Genomic DNA, 15,133 nt, shown 5'->3' on the forward strand with positions numbered 1-15,133 from the left:
AGACCCTCTGCGTTGTAGACCTCAGATGGGCGAACAACCTCTCAATAAAGATTTGTCTTTAAGCCGAACTTGGAAGCCAGATACGGCAGCACACACCTAGCACTTAGGAGGCTAAAGAGACTGATGACCAGCCTAGGCTAGCTACCAAGATTCTGCCAATAGATAGATAGATAGATAGACGGACAGACAGACAGATCGAGAATTTGCTTTTGAAAAGTTTAAAATGGAATTATAGTACAATCCCAAAAGGGAAGGACCAGCTCTGGTTGCCATAGGTAACCAGCAAGTAGGGCTAATTGTATGTTGATATCTATAAAGGGGGGTGGAATCCACATTTCCAGGGTGGAGGAGTGGACACATGGATGTCTGAGAAGAGGTGAAGACCTGGCTGTGTGATGCATACACACGTGGAGGTCGCTCCCAGTATCGGTCAACATTTACTGAGTAACAAACACCCCCAGGCCTTGGTGGCCTTGGACACTGCACATTCCTTCACGGTTGTGTGTATGGTCCACACGTGGCCCAGGGAACTCGTAAGTTTCCATTCCACAATCCGCTCAGGGTGCCACTGGCATCATCCAGGACAACCTCTCTCCCAGACTGGCACCTCTGCCAGGATAGCTACAACGACTTCAAGGCTGACGTCTCTCTCCCAGACTCCGGGGCCTCTCTCTCCTCTAAGAACCCGGCTGTACATACATGAAAATGGAGCTAGGAAACTGGAAGAGATGGTCAGGGATGGGAAAGATGGCATGGGCGAAGGATGGATGGGTAACACCCATCAAGATGCATGGGACACATAATAGATGTGTCCGACTGAAACCCCTCTAACAACTAGTTAACAATAACTGTTAAACAAATAAAAATTTAAAAACTCACATCTGCAAGGAAGCTGGCTCCAGGATTGCGTGGGGGAAGGTTTGTCCTGTTTGGGGGTTTTTGCAGAACCTGTATGAGCTGGGCAAGTACTCTATCACCGAGCTACCCTGCCTGCTCCACCCCCGGCTTTCTCTCCGGGCATCCTGAGACAGCAAGAAACTACAAGTGAAAGCTTCAGGTCTCTCCCTGCCTGGGCCCAGTGCACCATCTTTGCTTCATTCCAGCCAGCCACAGATCATGGCGGATTCACTTAGGGAGGGAAGCACACAGATGTGGCATCCTAGGTGCCTACTTCGAGTTCCAAACAGCACGGCATCTGTCTGCCTCCGCAGCTGGCCTTACCATGAAAGGCACTGGAAGGGGAAATGGGAGCCAAGTGCAGAAGACACTTGAGTTCAAAGCTGAGGAGGCTGGCTGGCATTCCAGAGCTCTGGATTCAAGGAAGACAGGATCTTTTTCAGCCTGCACTAACCAACGTCCTAATAGAATTTGACTGTGTGAGAAGCAAGGCCGGGTCTACCTACAAAGTCAAGGAGAGTGGTAAGGACTTGCTATGGTCGTTCCCTAAATCAGAAGCCCCGCTGCCCTAGAGAGAAGGGTGGGGTGGTAGCTGCATCCCGGATCCTGGAGAATAAAAGACGCTGCTCACTTCTCGGCCTCTCTTCGGTCCTCTCGGTTCTGTTTGTACATCCAGGTCAGTGGGCTGCAAAACACAGAAGCTGAGCTCAAGCTCGGGGGAAGGAAATGGAGAACGGAGACACTCTCCTCAGGCTACAATATTAACAGCAAGCAGACAAAATCAAAATCTCTTGGCCCAATGGAGCCCATTAGTCCACCGTTCCTTTTCCAGTGAGTTCCTTCATCACTTAACTTTCCACTGCTGTAACAACTCTGTGGAACCAAGACCCTGAGCTCTCCTGATGAACAGATGGCAGCTGCTGTCCAAGATGGAATACAAAGCCACCAAAGGTTGCCAATCAATTGAACCATGAGCCGAAGCCCTACCTGGACATTTTCACCACTGGGCAATCGGACTTTTTTCCTCCAAAGACTTAAGAGTTGGGGGTGGGGGGGCTGGGAAGGTGGCTTAGTGGTAGAGCGCTTGCCTTGCATGCATGAGGCCCTGGGTTCGATTCCTCAGCACCACATAAACAGAAAAGGTCGGAAGTGGCACTGTGGCTCAAGTGGTAAAGCACTAGTCTTGAGTTGAAGAGCTGAGGGACAGCGCCCAGGCCCAGAGTTCAGGCCCCACAACTGACAAAAAACAACAAAGACTTAGAGTTCGATCTGCAGTGTCTGCCACGACACAGTATAACTCCCGGGGAGGTGGGGGGGGGGGGGGGCGCAAATCAGAAGTCCGTGAGTTGGTATGAGCAGGATGTTGGACAGAGTCTAGGGGGGCTCCGGCCTGGGAGCTGGTACCACTGTGGGCGAGGGGGTGCTCCCCACAAGAGGCCGACAGCCTTCCACACCCTGTTCCCCTCTCTCTTCAATCTCATTTCTTCCTTTCGCTGTTCACAACATGCTGGGGTCTTCCCCCACCCGACGATGCCCGCTCTCCCACCAAAACAACACCTCCTTTCGGTTCTCTGTCCCAGCCTGGAAGGCTCCCCTCGGTCGCCACACCTATCAGTCTTTCACCCATGCCAGGGAAACTCTACTGCCTTAAATTCTGGATAGTTGCGCATGGACCGCTGAGTGTGCATCCCAAATCTGACCTCCTCCCAGGCTGGTGGGGCTGTCACGAGCAAACCGGGCAGGGACTGCCTGCAGTGGCAGCATGCTTATTAACTCAGGACTGCTCATTAGTTCATAGTGCATGCACATAGCATTGTATTCAACTTCAAAGACAACCTTTGCCAGGCACCCTGCCTCACACCTGACATCCTAGCTGTCCAGCAGGCCTTCAGATCTGAGGATCATGGTTCAAAGCCAGCCCAGGCAGGAAAATCCATGAGACTCTTCTCTCCAATTAACCACCAAAAAGCTGGGAGTGCAGTGTGACTTCAGTGGGAGAGTGCTAGCCTTGAGCACAAAAACTCAGGGACAGTGCCCAAGCTCTGTGTTCAAGCCCTAGTACCAGCACAATGGGTACTTATGAATTATCCTCAATCAATCTGGAAATTCAAAAAGCAAATCTTTGTTTAAATTTCTATTTCAGCTCAGTGTGATTCAGGCGGGCTCTGATGGGAAGGAACTGCGTTTGATGACCCAGGAGTGACCGTGTTCTGGCGGCTGGCTTCAGATAGAAAGGGGCGCGGGTGAGGGAGATGTGTGGGGACTTGTGGTCGGTTTGAATGTTCAGCTAGTCGTTCTCTCTAAGGAAAAGAGAGAGAAGGGAGCGGTGGGCTGCAAGGTTGAGCCCCTCCGGGGGTTCAGAAGAAACAAGACCCACTCACCACCTCCGCCATGTGAACTCCAGCAGACCAACCCCGGCCCCGTTCCACCAGGCTTGCAAAACATTTTTTTCCCACATAAATGTCAGCTACCCAGAGCCTCTGGGTGCCCTGGGCTGCAGACCTGAGATGACGAAGGAGCCGCATGCCATCGCAGGGCCAAGCCCGGTCCACCTTCCAACTGCGACCATTCTGAAACCTCCCCCAGGGGAAGATTATTTCCAGCAGGAGTCATCGCCCACGTCACTGGCCGTCACTGGCCGTGTCTGACCATCGTAACTTTCCATTGGACAAGGGCAACCAGCTGAGACCTGGGGCGGGGAGGGGGAGGAAGCAGGGGGGAGGGGAGGAGGGGACACAATGGCCAGGTGCCACAGCTTCCAAGAAAGGAGGAGAAGGGGAGAGGAAAAGACGAGGCATTCACAGTTGACAGTGAGCGCCATCTAGGGGAGATCAGGGGTAAAACTTCAAGCAGATGCAGAGCAGGGAGGGTAGCACTGCCCCCCAGCCTGGGTCCTGCTAGCAGAAGCCTCAGGATCTCAGAGAAGTTTGTACCACATTCACACACACACACACAGAGTTGAGTGCACTGAGTGGCTGCATCTGAGGTCCGGTGCCCAGCTTTAACACACAGCCATAAAACAAGCTTGAGCTCTGCCACAGACCACAAAACTACCACAAGCGATAGAAAGGATTTCTGTGGGGACAGAGAATGGGACAGCAACACATTTCTGTAATCCTTGGAATGAGAGGAGGAGGACGAGGAGAGGAGGAGGAGGAGGAGGATGAGGAGAGGAAGAGGAGGAGGAGGAGGTGGTAGAGGAGGAGCAGAAAAAGGAGAAGAAGGTCATCTATGCTTCTAAGTCTCGTAACTTTCAGCTTAATTAATAGTTGCACACTTAAGTAACTGCATTTGGTCACATTTTCTTCTTAATAGACATAATAATTACACAGACCTATGATAGGCAGTGTGACGTGTCAGTACACACGTACAATGTGCCACAATCAGAGCGGCAGTGCTAATAATGGATCCCAGAGCCTTGTGTATAATCCATGTGTGCTCTAGGACTGAGTCACGCCCCAGCCCTTCTCATGGGTTCTTGGGGTTTGTTAGGATACAGTCAAGAATTATGATAATGTTTGTTACAACCGCGATGAGCTGCCACTACACACCAAGCCCGAACCATGATGTCACCGATGCTGGCAAGAATGAGGAGCAGCAGGTGCCCTGGCCCGTTGCTGGTGGAAAGGCAAGGTGGCACACCTAGGAAGCGGTGTGGGAGGGTATGGATGCTGGTGGACATCTGAAATCTTAGCCACTCCAGAGGAGGAGGCAGGGAGTTCAAGAGTTTGAGACTGGCTTGGGGAAAAGTCAGTGATACCTCAAGCCTGTAATCCTAGCTCCTCAGGAGGCTGAGATCTGAGTACGACAGTTCAGAGCCAGCGAGGGCAAGAAAGTCCATGAGATTCTTATCCTGAATTAATCCCCCCCCCCCCAGAAAACTGGAAGTGGCACTGTGCCTCAAAGTGTAGAGTGCTAGCCTAGAGCAAAAGAGCTCAGGGACAGCAGCCAACCCCCACAACCAACTACAAAAAAAAAAAAAAGTGGTAGAGCGCTTGCCTTGCATGCATGAGGCCCTGGGTTCCATTCCTCAGCACCACATAAGCAGAAAAAGCCAGAAATGGTGCTGTGGCTCAAGTGGTAGAGCATTAGCCTTGAGCTGAAGAGCTGAGGGACAGCGCCCAGGCCCAGAATTCAGGCCCCAAGGCCACCAAAAAAAAAAAGGACTGGAGGAGGGGCCCAAGTAGAAAAGTGCATATCTAGCAAACATGGGGCCCTGGGGTCAATCCACAGCATTGCCAACAAAAAGAAGAAAATAAGACAAAAAGTGGAAGGACTTACCATGTCAGAGCAGAGCAGAATCCTACAGGAAGCAGAATTAAAGTCCCAGCAACAGAGGCTCATGAGTGTGGAATGAGCAAAGGAAGAAACAGCAAGACAGCCAGGTGCCGGTGGCTCACGCCTATCATCCTAGCTCCTCAGGGGGCTGAGATCTGAGGACCAGGATTTGAAGCCAGTCCACGCAGGAGAGTTCACAGTATTCTTGTAACCGATTAACTATCAGAAAACCAGAAATTGAGTTGTGACTCAAGTGGTAGAGCTCCAGCCTTCAGCAAAAAAAAAAAAAAGCTCAGGAACAGCTATCAGGCCCCAAGTTCAAGCCTCAAGATGGAGGAGGAAGAGGAGAAGAAAGAAGAGGAGGAGGAGGAGGAGGAGGAGGAGGAGGAGGAGGAGGAGGAGGAGGAAGAGGAGGAGGAGGGGGAGGAGGAGGAGGAGGAGGAGGAGGGAGGAGGAGCAGGAAGGGAGGAGGAGCAGGAAGGGAGGAAGAGGAGGAGGCAGCAGCAAGACGTATTGAGGGTCCAGCACTGTTCAGGCTGTGAGGCATGGAAGAAGAGCCCCGTTCCAAAGCCCACAGGAATCACAGCAACGAGCAACGCAGAGGCCTGCAGCTACGCAGTAAAATGAATGACTCCGTTCTGTCCCCACTCGAGTGTGGATGTGTGTTGGGGTCCGCAAGTCCAGGGTCTGTGTCAAGTGTTCCTGCTTCCAGTCACAGCTGATCTGAGGACGGAGGGCGAGCTGCCCTCAAGACTGGGGACCAGAACCCGCCTGTGAGCCTGTAGCCGCAACTGGGGGGCGTCTTTCATAAATCGGGGTTCCTGATTCCAACAGTGCCTCACTCAATGTCATTCTCTGCAGACGGCACCCAGGTGATTCTGACATGCAGCCTGTGTGCAAGGCCTCTGGCCTGGTGACCTCCTACTTTTCCTCTGGCCATTACAGAAGGTTCTGGGCCTGCTGTCCTCTCCAGGAGCCAAAAGGACCCTCACTGAGTCCTGGTCACACTCTGCAAGACCTGGACACAGAGGCCCCAGGGCAAATCATACAACTGGTTGGAAATTTCTAGACCTTGAGAGTAAAGAAAGGCACCCATGTGAACTTGAGAACTATAGGGTGGCTGGGGAGGGATAGGGAAAGGAAGGGGAGGGGAGGGAAGGGGAGGGGAGGGGAGGGAACGGGAAGGAAGGGAAGGGAAGGGGAGGGGAAGGGAGGGGAGGGGAAGGGAAGGGAAGGGAGGGGAGGGGAGAGGAGAAGAAGTGGGGAGCTTGAAACAGATCCACAGCAAATCCAGCTAGTGCAAGGCATAGCATTGCCAGTAGAGGGCAGTGTTGGCTCAAAATTTCTCCCTTCTTTTGCTAACAGCCTTGTTTTAGGAGGTTTAGGGGTTTTTGTATTTGTTTTGGTTGTTGTTGCCATTGTTTAAGAAAATAAACATAGGTACTAAATATCACCCATAGGCCCACTGTTTGTTTGAATCATCTAAAATGCATCTCACCATTTAATCCCACCTCCTATGGTTAGTGAAAGTTTGACTTGTATTCTAACTTGTTCCTGAAGTCAAGCACACACACCGTGCATTCTCCCTCCCTCCCTCCCTCCCTCCTTCCTTCCCTTCCAAATGTAAAGTTGTGGGTCCAATGCTCACTTATTTCATTAAATAAATATGCCCATTGTTCTAACAATCCTCACATCTCTTTAAGTGGCCCTGTGCAATTTCATTGTATGATAAAACGTACATTAATGAAAGCTAGGCTGCTCTTTTTCTTTTTTTACTTTTAAGTTACAAAATACTATTCCAATTGCCATTCTTGAGCCTAAATCCTGGCATTACTTTTGTAGTCAAACGATATCTTGATTTCTCTTTATTTTCTGGGTTTTTTTTCTTCAGTGCTAGGCAACTATTCTAATACTAGTTACCAATCAACTGTCTTTTTGCTCTGCCCAAAGAGAAAAATATAAGTGAACACTTGTCCATATCTTACCGCCTACATTTTACTTATCTGTTTATCTTTGCTGGCTATTTGAATAGTTCCTTCATTTTGAGTAATTGTTTTAAATGCTGCTATGGGGAAATGGAATGACCTAGAACAAATCATGCTCAGTGAGGTAAGCAAAGCTCAAAGAGACAAATGGGGGCTGGGAAGGTGGCTCAGTGGTAGAGCGCTTGCCTTGCATGCCTGAGGCCCTGTTTTCGATTCCTCAGCACCGCCTAAGCAAAAAGAAAAAAGCCGGAAGTGGTGCTGTGGCTCAAGTGGTAGAGTGCTAGCCTTAAGCTGCATAGCTTAGGGACAGCGCCCAGGCCGAGTACAGGCCCCACGACTGGACCCAAAAAAAAAAAAAGAGAGACAAATGGTGTATGTTTTCTCTCTGCATGCAAATGCTAGATTTAAAATACGAAGGGACATGATAAATTATCCAGGGCACTATGCATTTACACATAGACTAAAAGAGGACACCCTTAGGGGAGGAACCCAAAGGTGTAACTCCTCTGAACATTTAAAATACTATTGGTCAAAACAAATTCCAAGAAATGGAAATACGGGGTTTTTGTTGGTAGTGGGATGGGGGTGGGGGTAGTGGTTTGGCTTTGCTTTAGGTTTTTATTCTTTCTTGTCAGCAGGGCAAAGGGAGGGAGCACAGAAAGGGAGGGAGGGAGGGAGGGAGGGAGGGAGGGAGGGAGGGAGGGAGGGAGGGAGGGAGGGTGAACAAATGCAATCTTGGTATTTAGGATACACTAGGTAGAAAACGACCTATGTATATGGTGGGCAGGGACAGGAGGAGGAAACTGGGAGAAAGCAAAGGAAGGGGTAACATTGTCCTAAAAGAAACACACTTATCACCTGACCCATGAACCAGTGACTCCTCTGTACAACAACTTAATAATAGCAACAAAATTGTATTTTTAGCCAGGTTCCAGTGGCTCATGCCTGTCATCCTAGCTTCTCAGAAGGCTGAAATTTAAGGATCACAGTTCAAAGTCAGCCCAGGCCAGAAAGTCCATGAGACTCTATCTCCAATTAACCCCCAGAAAACCAAAAGTGGTGCTGTGACTCTAAGGCTCTGAGTTCAAGTCCCATGACCAACAAAAAAAAATGCTGTTATGAATATGAATGGGCTATATCTCTTCAGGACTCTGCTTTTAACTTGGTTACATCTCCAGAAGTAGAACTCTGAATCCTATGATTCTAAGTTTTCATTTTCCCAGGAGCCTCGATACCATTCTCCATTAGGGTGATACCATTTTCTCCTCTCCCCCAGGGGACATGGTTCCAATCGCTCCACATCTTTACCACTTCCTGTTGTCTCAACACATATGTGTGCCCCTTTGCCAGCCTGATTGGTGTGTGGGGTGGATTTATACTTCCCTAGTGGATTTATACTTCACTGTCGTTTTAGGTACTTACTGGCTATTTCTATATTTTCTTTGGAGCTCTCTGTGAATAAGATGTTATCTTTTTATTGGAGTTATATATTTTTATGCTTACAGTGAACTTGAGGATATATGCGTGCATGCTTCTCAGATAATTAATAATCTCCTCTCAAATATTTGCATATACTTTCCTCCATTCTGTGGGTGATTTGGTTGATACATCCTTTAGTATATAAAGGCTGTTCGTTTTCATTTATCTTTTGCTGCCTGTGTTTTTGATAGTGCACATTTTTTGCCCTTCATTCTATTTTTTTATTCTTTGCTGGTACTGGAGTTTGAACTCAGGGCCTCAAGCTTACTTGGTTTGTTTGCTCAACTGGCACTCTACCACTTGAGCACACTGCCTACCTGCCTACCTGCCTGCCTGCCTGCCTGCCTGCCTGCCTGCCTGCCTTCCTTCCTTCCTTCCTTCCTTCCTTCCATTTTTATCAGTCCTGAAGCTTAAACTCTGGGCCTGGGTGCTATTCCTGAGCTTTTGTGCTTAAGACTTGAGCCACAGCTCCACTTTCAGTTTTTTTGCTGGTTAACTGGAAATAAGAGTCTCACAGACTTTCATGCCTGGTCTGACTTTGAACCACAATCCTCAGATCCCAACCTACTGAACAGCTAGGATTACAGGAATGAGCCAGGAGTGCCCAGCCAGACTTTGTGTGAGTGGGGGGGTGGGGAGGGCAGGGGTTGGTCTTGGGGCTTGAACTCTGGGCCTGGGCGCCGTCCCTGAGCTCTTTTGATCAAAGCTAGCACTCTTACCCCCACTCCCTTTGAGGCACAGCTCCACTTCCAGTTTTCTGGTGGCTAATTGGAGATAAGAATTTTATAGACTTTCCTGCCCAGGCTGGCTTTGAACCTCAATCCTCAGATCTCAATCTGCTGGGTAGCTAGGATCACAGGCGTGAGCTACCAGCACCCGGCCAGATTTAATTTTTAATATTGCTTAGTGTCCCTTCTTTTTCCCTTAAGTCTATTTTGCTAAGAGTTTTCAACCCTATTCATTCATCTTTATAGATGAATACCATTGATTCTTTTATACATTTGAAAGAAAAGCACTATACTTGTATTTCCTTCTTCTGACTATTCACTGTACATTGCCATATTCCCACGCTCCATATCTGTTTGCTGGAGCACTATCCGTTGGACATGCTACGTCCTCTAGGTCCTCCTGAAACCACTGCACTTTTCTCACATCTGAGAAAATGGCCATTAAAACTGTTGTATCAAGCCAGGCGCCAGTGGCTCATGCCTATAATCCTAGCTACCCAGGAGGCTAAGATCTGAGGATCGCAGTTCAAAGCCAGTCCGGGAAGGAAAAATCTGTGAGACTCTTATCTCCAATAAACCACCAGAAAACCCGAAGTAGCACTGTGGCTCAAGTGGTAGAGTGCTTGCCTTGAGCTGAAGAGCTGAGGGACAGCCCAGAGTTCAAGCCCCATGACCAACCAAACACACACACACACACACACACACACACACACACACACACACACACACACACACACACATACACATTGTATCAGCTGGCACTTATTCAAGTTCAAATTTCTCTATTTGTAGCCTCTTCATCTAAGCCATTATCCAATTGAGGTGTTCGGAGGGAAAGCTCCTTCATTTATTTTCATTGAGGGCCTGGAACCTGAACACAAATCACTTGGTTTGTGAATCTCTTCTACTCCTACTCTGAAACCATGACCTCTCAACCTTTGGCTGCCTAAGAATTTGAGTCAGATGTCTTCTCTTTTCTGTTCTGTTCTTTTTTTTTTGGGGGGGGGGGGGTCCGGTCGTGGGGCCTGAACTCTGGGCCTGGGCGCTGTCCCTCAGCTCTTCAGCTCAAGGCTAGCGCTCTACCACTGGAGCCACAGCGCCACTTCCGGCTTTTTTTCTTTTTGCTTCTGTGGTGCTGAGGAATCGAACCCAGGGCCTCAGGCATGCAAGGCAAGCGCTCTACCACTGAGCCACCTTCCCAGCCCCTGTTCTGTTCTCTTTACACTCAGTGATTTCATCTGGCCTCGAGTCTTTAAATATCACCTGCAGGCCAACAACGCTCAAATCTGCAGACTAAGCCTCTCTCCTAAACTCCAGACACCAAATGCTTCGTGCCTCTCCACCTGATGTCCCATAAAAGTCTCAAATATTGAAACTGAATTTCTCGTCTCACTACCCAGCGTGTTCAGTTTCTCAATGGAGGCCAAGGTCCCCTTTCCACGTCGGCCACAACAAATCCAGTCACCCCTGACTGACCATCCTCCTCCTCTCCTGCTGCCTCTCCCTTCAGAACACCCCAGAATCTGATCACTCTTCCCCATCTCCCTCCCTCCTGCCTGGGTCTGTGGTCTTAGAGAGGCCTTTCTCCTTCCATGTCTGCTCTTCAGTGACCCACACTGAACACAGAAGTCACGGATCCGTCCAAGTTGAAATCGCTTTCTCCCCCACCCAAAAGGTAAAAGGCAAAGGCCTTCACAGCCTTTTCACCCCGCCCATCTCCGGTTACTCCCCCTGCCTCTTTACTGCACTTCATTTATCCTCCACATGTGAACTGTCCAACGCCAAGCCCCGTCCTAGCTTGGGTCTTTGCTCTACCTGCGGACTCTCCCTCCTGGCCCATATCTAGTCTACCCTTACTTCCCTGGAGGCCTTGATTCCTGAGCACTGTTCTTAAAGAGGCCCACTGTAAGCTGCCTTCTTAACCTTGCAATTGTATGCGTGGGTATGCACACACGTGCGTGCGTACACACAAGCCCCTGATGCTCCCTCCCTCCCCCAACTCCACATCCTATAGGACCTGCCAATGTGCTGATCTACTGTTTGATGTGTTTGATCTACTGTTTCTTAAGCTCCATGAGGGGAGAAAGCAAAGTGACCTTCACAGCCATCGAAAGGCAGGCAGCTGAAGAAGACCACAGTATCGGTAATGGATAAGGAAAAGTCCACATAAAGCATACAGGAGGATTATTATTAATAGGTAGTCCCCCTTCATTCCAGGGAGAAAGGTACTGCTGTGATTTAAGTGCATCATGAACTATTCAAGAAACTATTTATTTAAAGTGACTTGTCAGGAAGGGGCTGGATGGGAGGGAAATGGTTGAAGGCTGATAGCTCAGAAACCATTCATGCATACCTGAGAGACCCAGAGAAGAATCTAGATCCTCAGCCACGCAAGAGTCCTAGGCTTTCACTTTCTAAAGGATGCTTTCAGCCATGTGAGTTGATGTTTCTGGGCTTGTATCTCCCATGTGGTTTAGCCACCATGATTCAATTTCCCAACCACCCAGAGAGATCAAAGGGCCAGTTTGTCTTGGGATACATTTATTTTCCTATACCCTCTGGGTACAAATCCACTTCAACCCAGTTCCAGGCAGGCATCCAAATGACAGCAGAGGCCACACAACTTCAGCTGAAGGATGCTGGAGAGCAGGCTCTCAGCACGTGAGGTCTTTGGGGGGGGGGGGGGGGGGGCTTAGCTTGCCTACACGAAGGAACACACACACACACACACACACACACACACCACTCAAAATGTGCTATTTTCCCCAGGCCAGCTCCTACATGAGCCACACTAGTCTCTAATGTGTCTATCCAGCGTCAGACTGTCTGGAGAAAAGGTGAAAGGGGAAATGTTCTTGGCTATCAAGATAATTTATCTACACGGCACCAAATACCAACACGTAACTGTGTCTGCCTGCTTTATCTCTGTCCACGTGGCTGCCACTGCCACAAACATAGTGGGAGTGGCCACCAGGGACTGAGTAATGCTCCGCGCTACAGCTGCTTCCCACGCCCACACGTGTAGTTTTGCTTGTTTTCCCTATTCCATCTGAGCCAAGAAGTATGGAGGCCTGTGACTCCGTTACAAATTCAAGTCTTTACATGCAAGACAGGAGCACCACAAGCTCAGAGCCAGCTCTTAGGCTCCATAGCAAGACCCTGTCTCAAAAACCCAGCTCCATCCTATGGTTGCCTACAGAGAGCTACAGCCATGTGCTGGCCTGGCTATCTCCTCTGCTATCTGTAACATTTCTATGGGAACAATGGACCGCAGAGGCCTATCTATCATTAAAGCTACTTGGCAGGAAGACACTGGCTAAGACTGGTAATTCACTGATCACTAGCATGTGCCTGGGAGACCCAGGTCAAATCTGCCGTCCCTAGCCAAACAAAGCCCTCATCCTTTGCTTCTAGAGCCTGCTCGCAGCCACACTAGTTGATTTCTCTAGGGAGATGTTGTTGCCTCAGGAGTGACAGACAGACAGACAGACAGAATGCCTTAGGATTCTGTATAGACATTCCCAGGGTAGCATGGTGCTCCATTCCCACTTGCATTCAAGGCAGGAACCTGGAACCCTCTCTTCACCACCACCCCCACTCCCCACCCCCCCCCCACTCCCCTCACCCCCCACACCCCCTCCCCTGCACCATGGGCGGGGCTTAACTGGAGGCTCCATTCACAGTGGCTTCCAATTCTTAACAACTGCTTCCTGTCCAGCCAGTCCCCTTCACAGAGCACGTTTCTAGTTTCTAGTATTCTAAGGTTTGTGTTTAAATTGTCTTTTTTTAAAAAAAATTAGCTCACAGAGCACAATTAATTTATCTGGATTATACCAAAAAAAAATCTTTTTAATTAGTAAGACAAATCAGAAGCCTAAGCTCTCTCTAACAGGCCATCTATAGAAAGCCTCTGATGGAGTGTTCTGGAACAACCCCTAGGCAACCTGCAATTCTGCTTAAAGTAAGAAACTATAAAGCAGGGTTTGATGTTTGGTTAGTCAGTTGTGTGTGTGTGTATGTGTGTGTGTGGAAAGATTCTATTTAAAATAACCCTACTGTAGACACACTGCAAACACACACACACACATTAGGAGATGATTTTACATCTAGTTTGCACACAGAGAAGTGGTGATACCTTTTACAGTGGAAGGGAATAGAAATAATGATCTGCAGGTGATTAACATCTTAACATCTTCAGGAACTATAACCTGGAGCTGTGGGCCCAGCCCTGACATTACAACCAGACCTGTGATTGCCCTGCACTAGACTAATGGCTGGACACAAGTCACTGGATCCCACCACTGCCTTGGCAGCCCATCCCCAGGCTGCAGATAGTGCTGTCTGGACCACCTCAGGGGCATATCCACGAGATCAGGAAGGCTAGTGATACGCTACATACTGAAAGCAGCTGAGAAAGGACCTCAATGTGACCTTCAAGGGGAGGCCCTGTGTGTGACCCTCAGCTCCAGGGCTCCAAGAACACTGCAAGGGGCTTCACCACATCCCAGGCTTTGGGCTTTCACAAGGGTTCAGCAAGAGCATTGTCACTGTCAGCATTCTAAAAGAGCAGCTCAGCACCCAACGGTGGTGTACTGGCCAGTTGGAGGCCTGCCTGGGCTACTAAACAAACTCTAGGCCAGGCTGAACTACAGAGTGAGACCTTGTCTCAAAAACCCATTGCATTCCTCAACTCCCTGGAACAGAGAGCTGCAGCCAGGGCCTGGATACACACACACACACACACAGAGAGAGAGAGAGAGAGAGAGAGAGAGAGAGAGAGAGAGAGAGAGAGAGAGAGAGCCTCTGAAGAAGAGTTTATTTTTCCAGGAGTTTCGTCTCGGCTCCTGCAGGTTGGTGTCCTCCTGCTATCAGCAGCCAGGCTGCTGGTGCTGGAATGTTAATTGAGAGGCACAGGGAGCCAGTGCAGATAAGCTCACCAAGCTGCCTCCAGCCTGCCCCAGCCCTGGACTCCCCAGCCTCCCATGGGTGAGACTTGGCATAAGTAGAGCTGCCTGGGCTGGCTTAGGGTCGTGATTTCCTTTTTCACACAGAAGATGTGGAATACCAGCAGACGAGACTTTGGGCAAAAGTGTGCAGTGCACCTGCACCAGTGGAGGACTCGGCCCCACTTCACCTGCCTCAGTGGTGCAGAACAGGACTGTGGGGAATGTGGCTGAGTGGGTAGGAATAATTACTTAGGTGCCCACAGCACGGAAGGAAGGAAGGAAGGAAGGAAGGAAGGAAGGAAGGAAGGAAGGAAGGAAGGAAGGAAGGAAGGAAGGAAGGAAGGAAGGAGGGAGACAGAGAGACAAGGAGATACATGCATACATATACTTACATAAATAGATATATACGTATATACATAGATGGATGGATGGATGGATGGATGGATGGATGGATGGATGGATGGATGGATGGATGGTGGGGACAGAGTCCAAACCCTCCAGCATGATAGAAAAATAATTTCCCTCACTCCCCACATTTCAGCCCCAGATCTTTTTTTCCCCTAGGCTGTTTTTTGGGGTTTGTTTGTTTGTTTGTTTGTTTTTAAGCAAGAAGAGCCAGGCTCTGATTACATGCCTGTAAGCCTTGCTACTCAGAAGGCTAAAATTTGAGGATCATTGTGCAAAACCAACCCAGGCAAGAAAGTGTGGCTCAAAGTAGTAGAGTGTTATCCTTGAGCAAAAGAGCTCAAGGACAGTGCCTAGGCCCAATGCTCAAGCCCTATGACCAACAACAACAACAACAACAAAAAAGCAGCAGCAA

This window comes from Dipodomys spectabilis, unplaced genomic scaffold (genome assembly GCF_019054845.1).
Source record: "Dipodomys spectabilis isolate Male_0828 unplaced genomic scaffold, ASM1905484v1 ptg000229l, whole genome shotgun sequence".
Taxonomy (NCBI): domain Eukaryota; kingdom Metazoa; phylum Chordata; class Mammalia; order Rodentia; family Heteromyidae; genus Dipodomys; species Dipodomys spectabilis.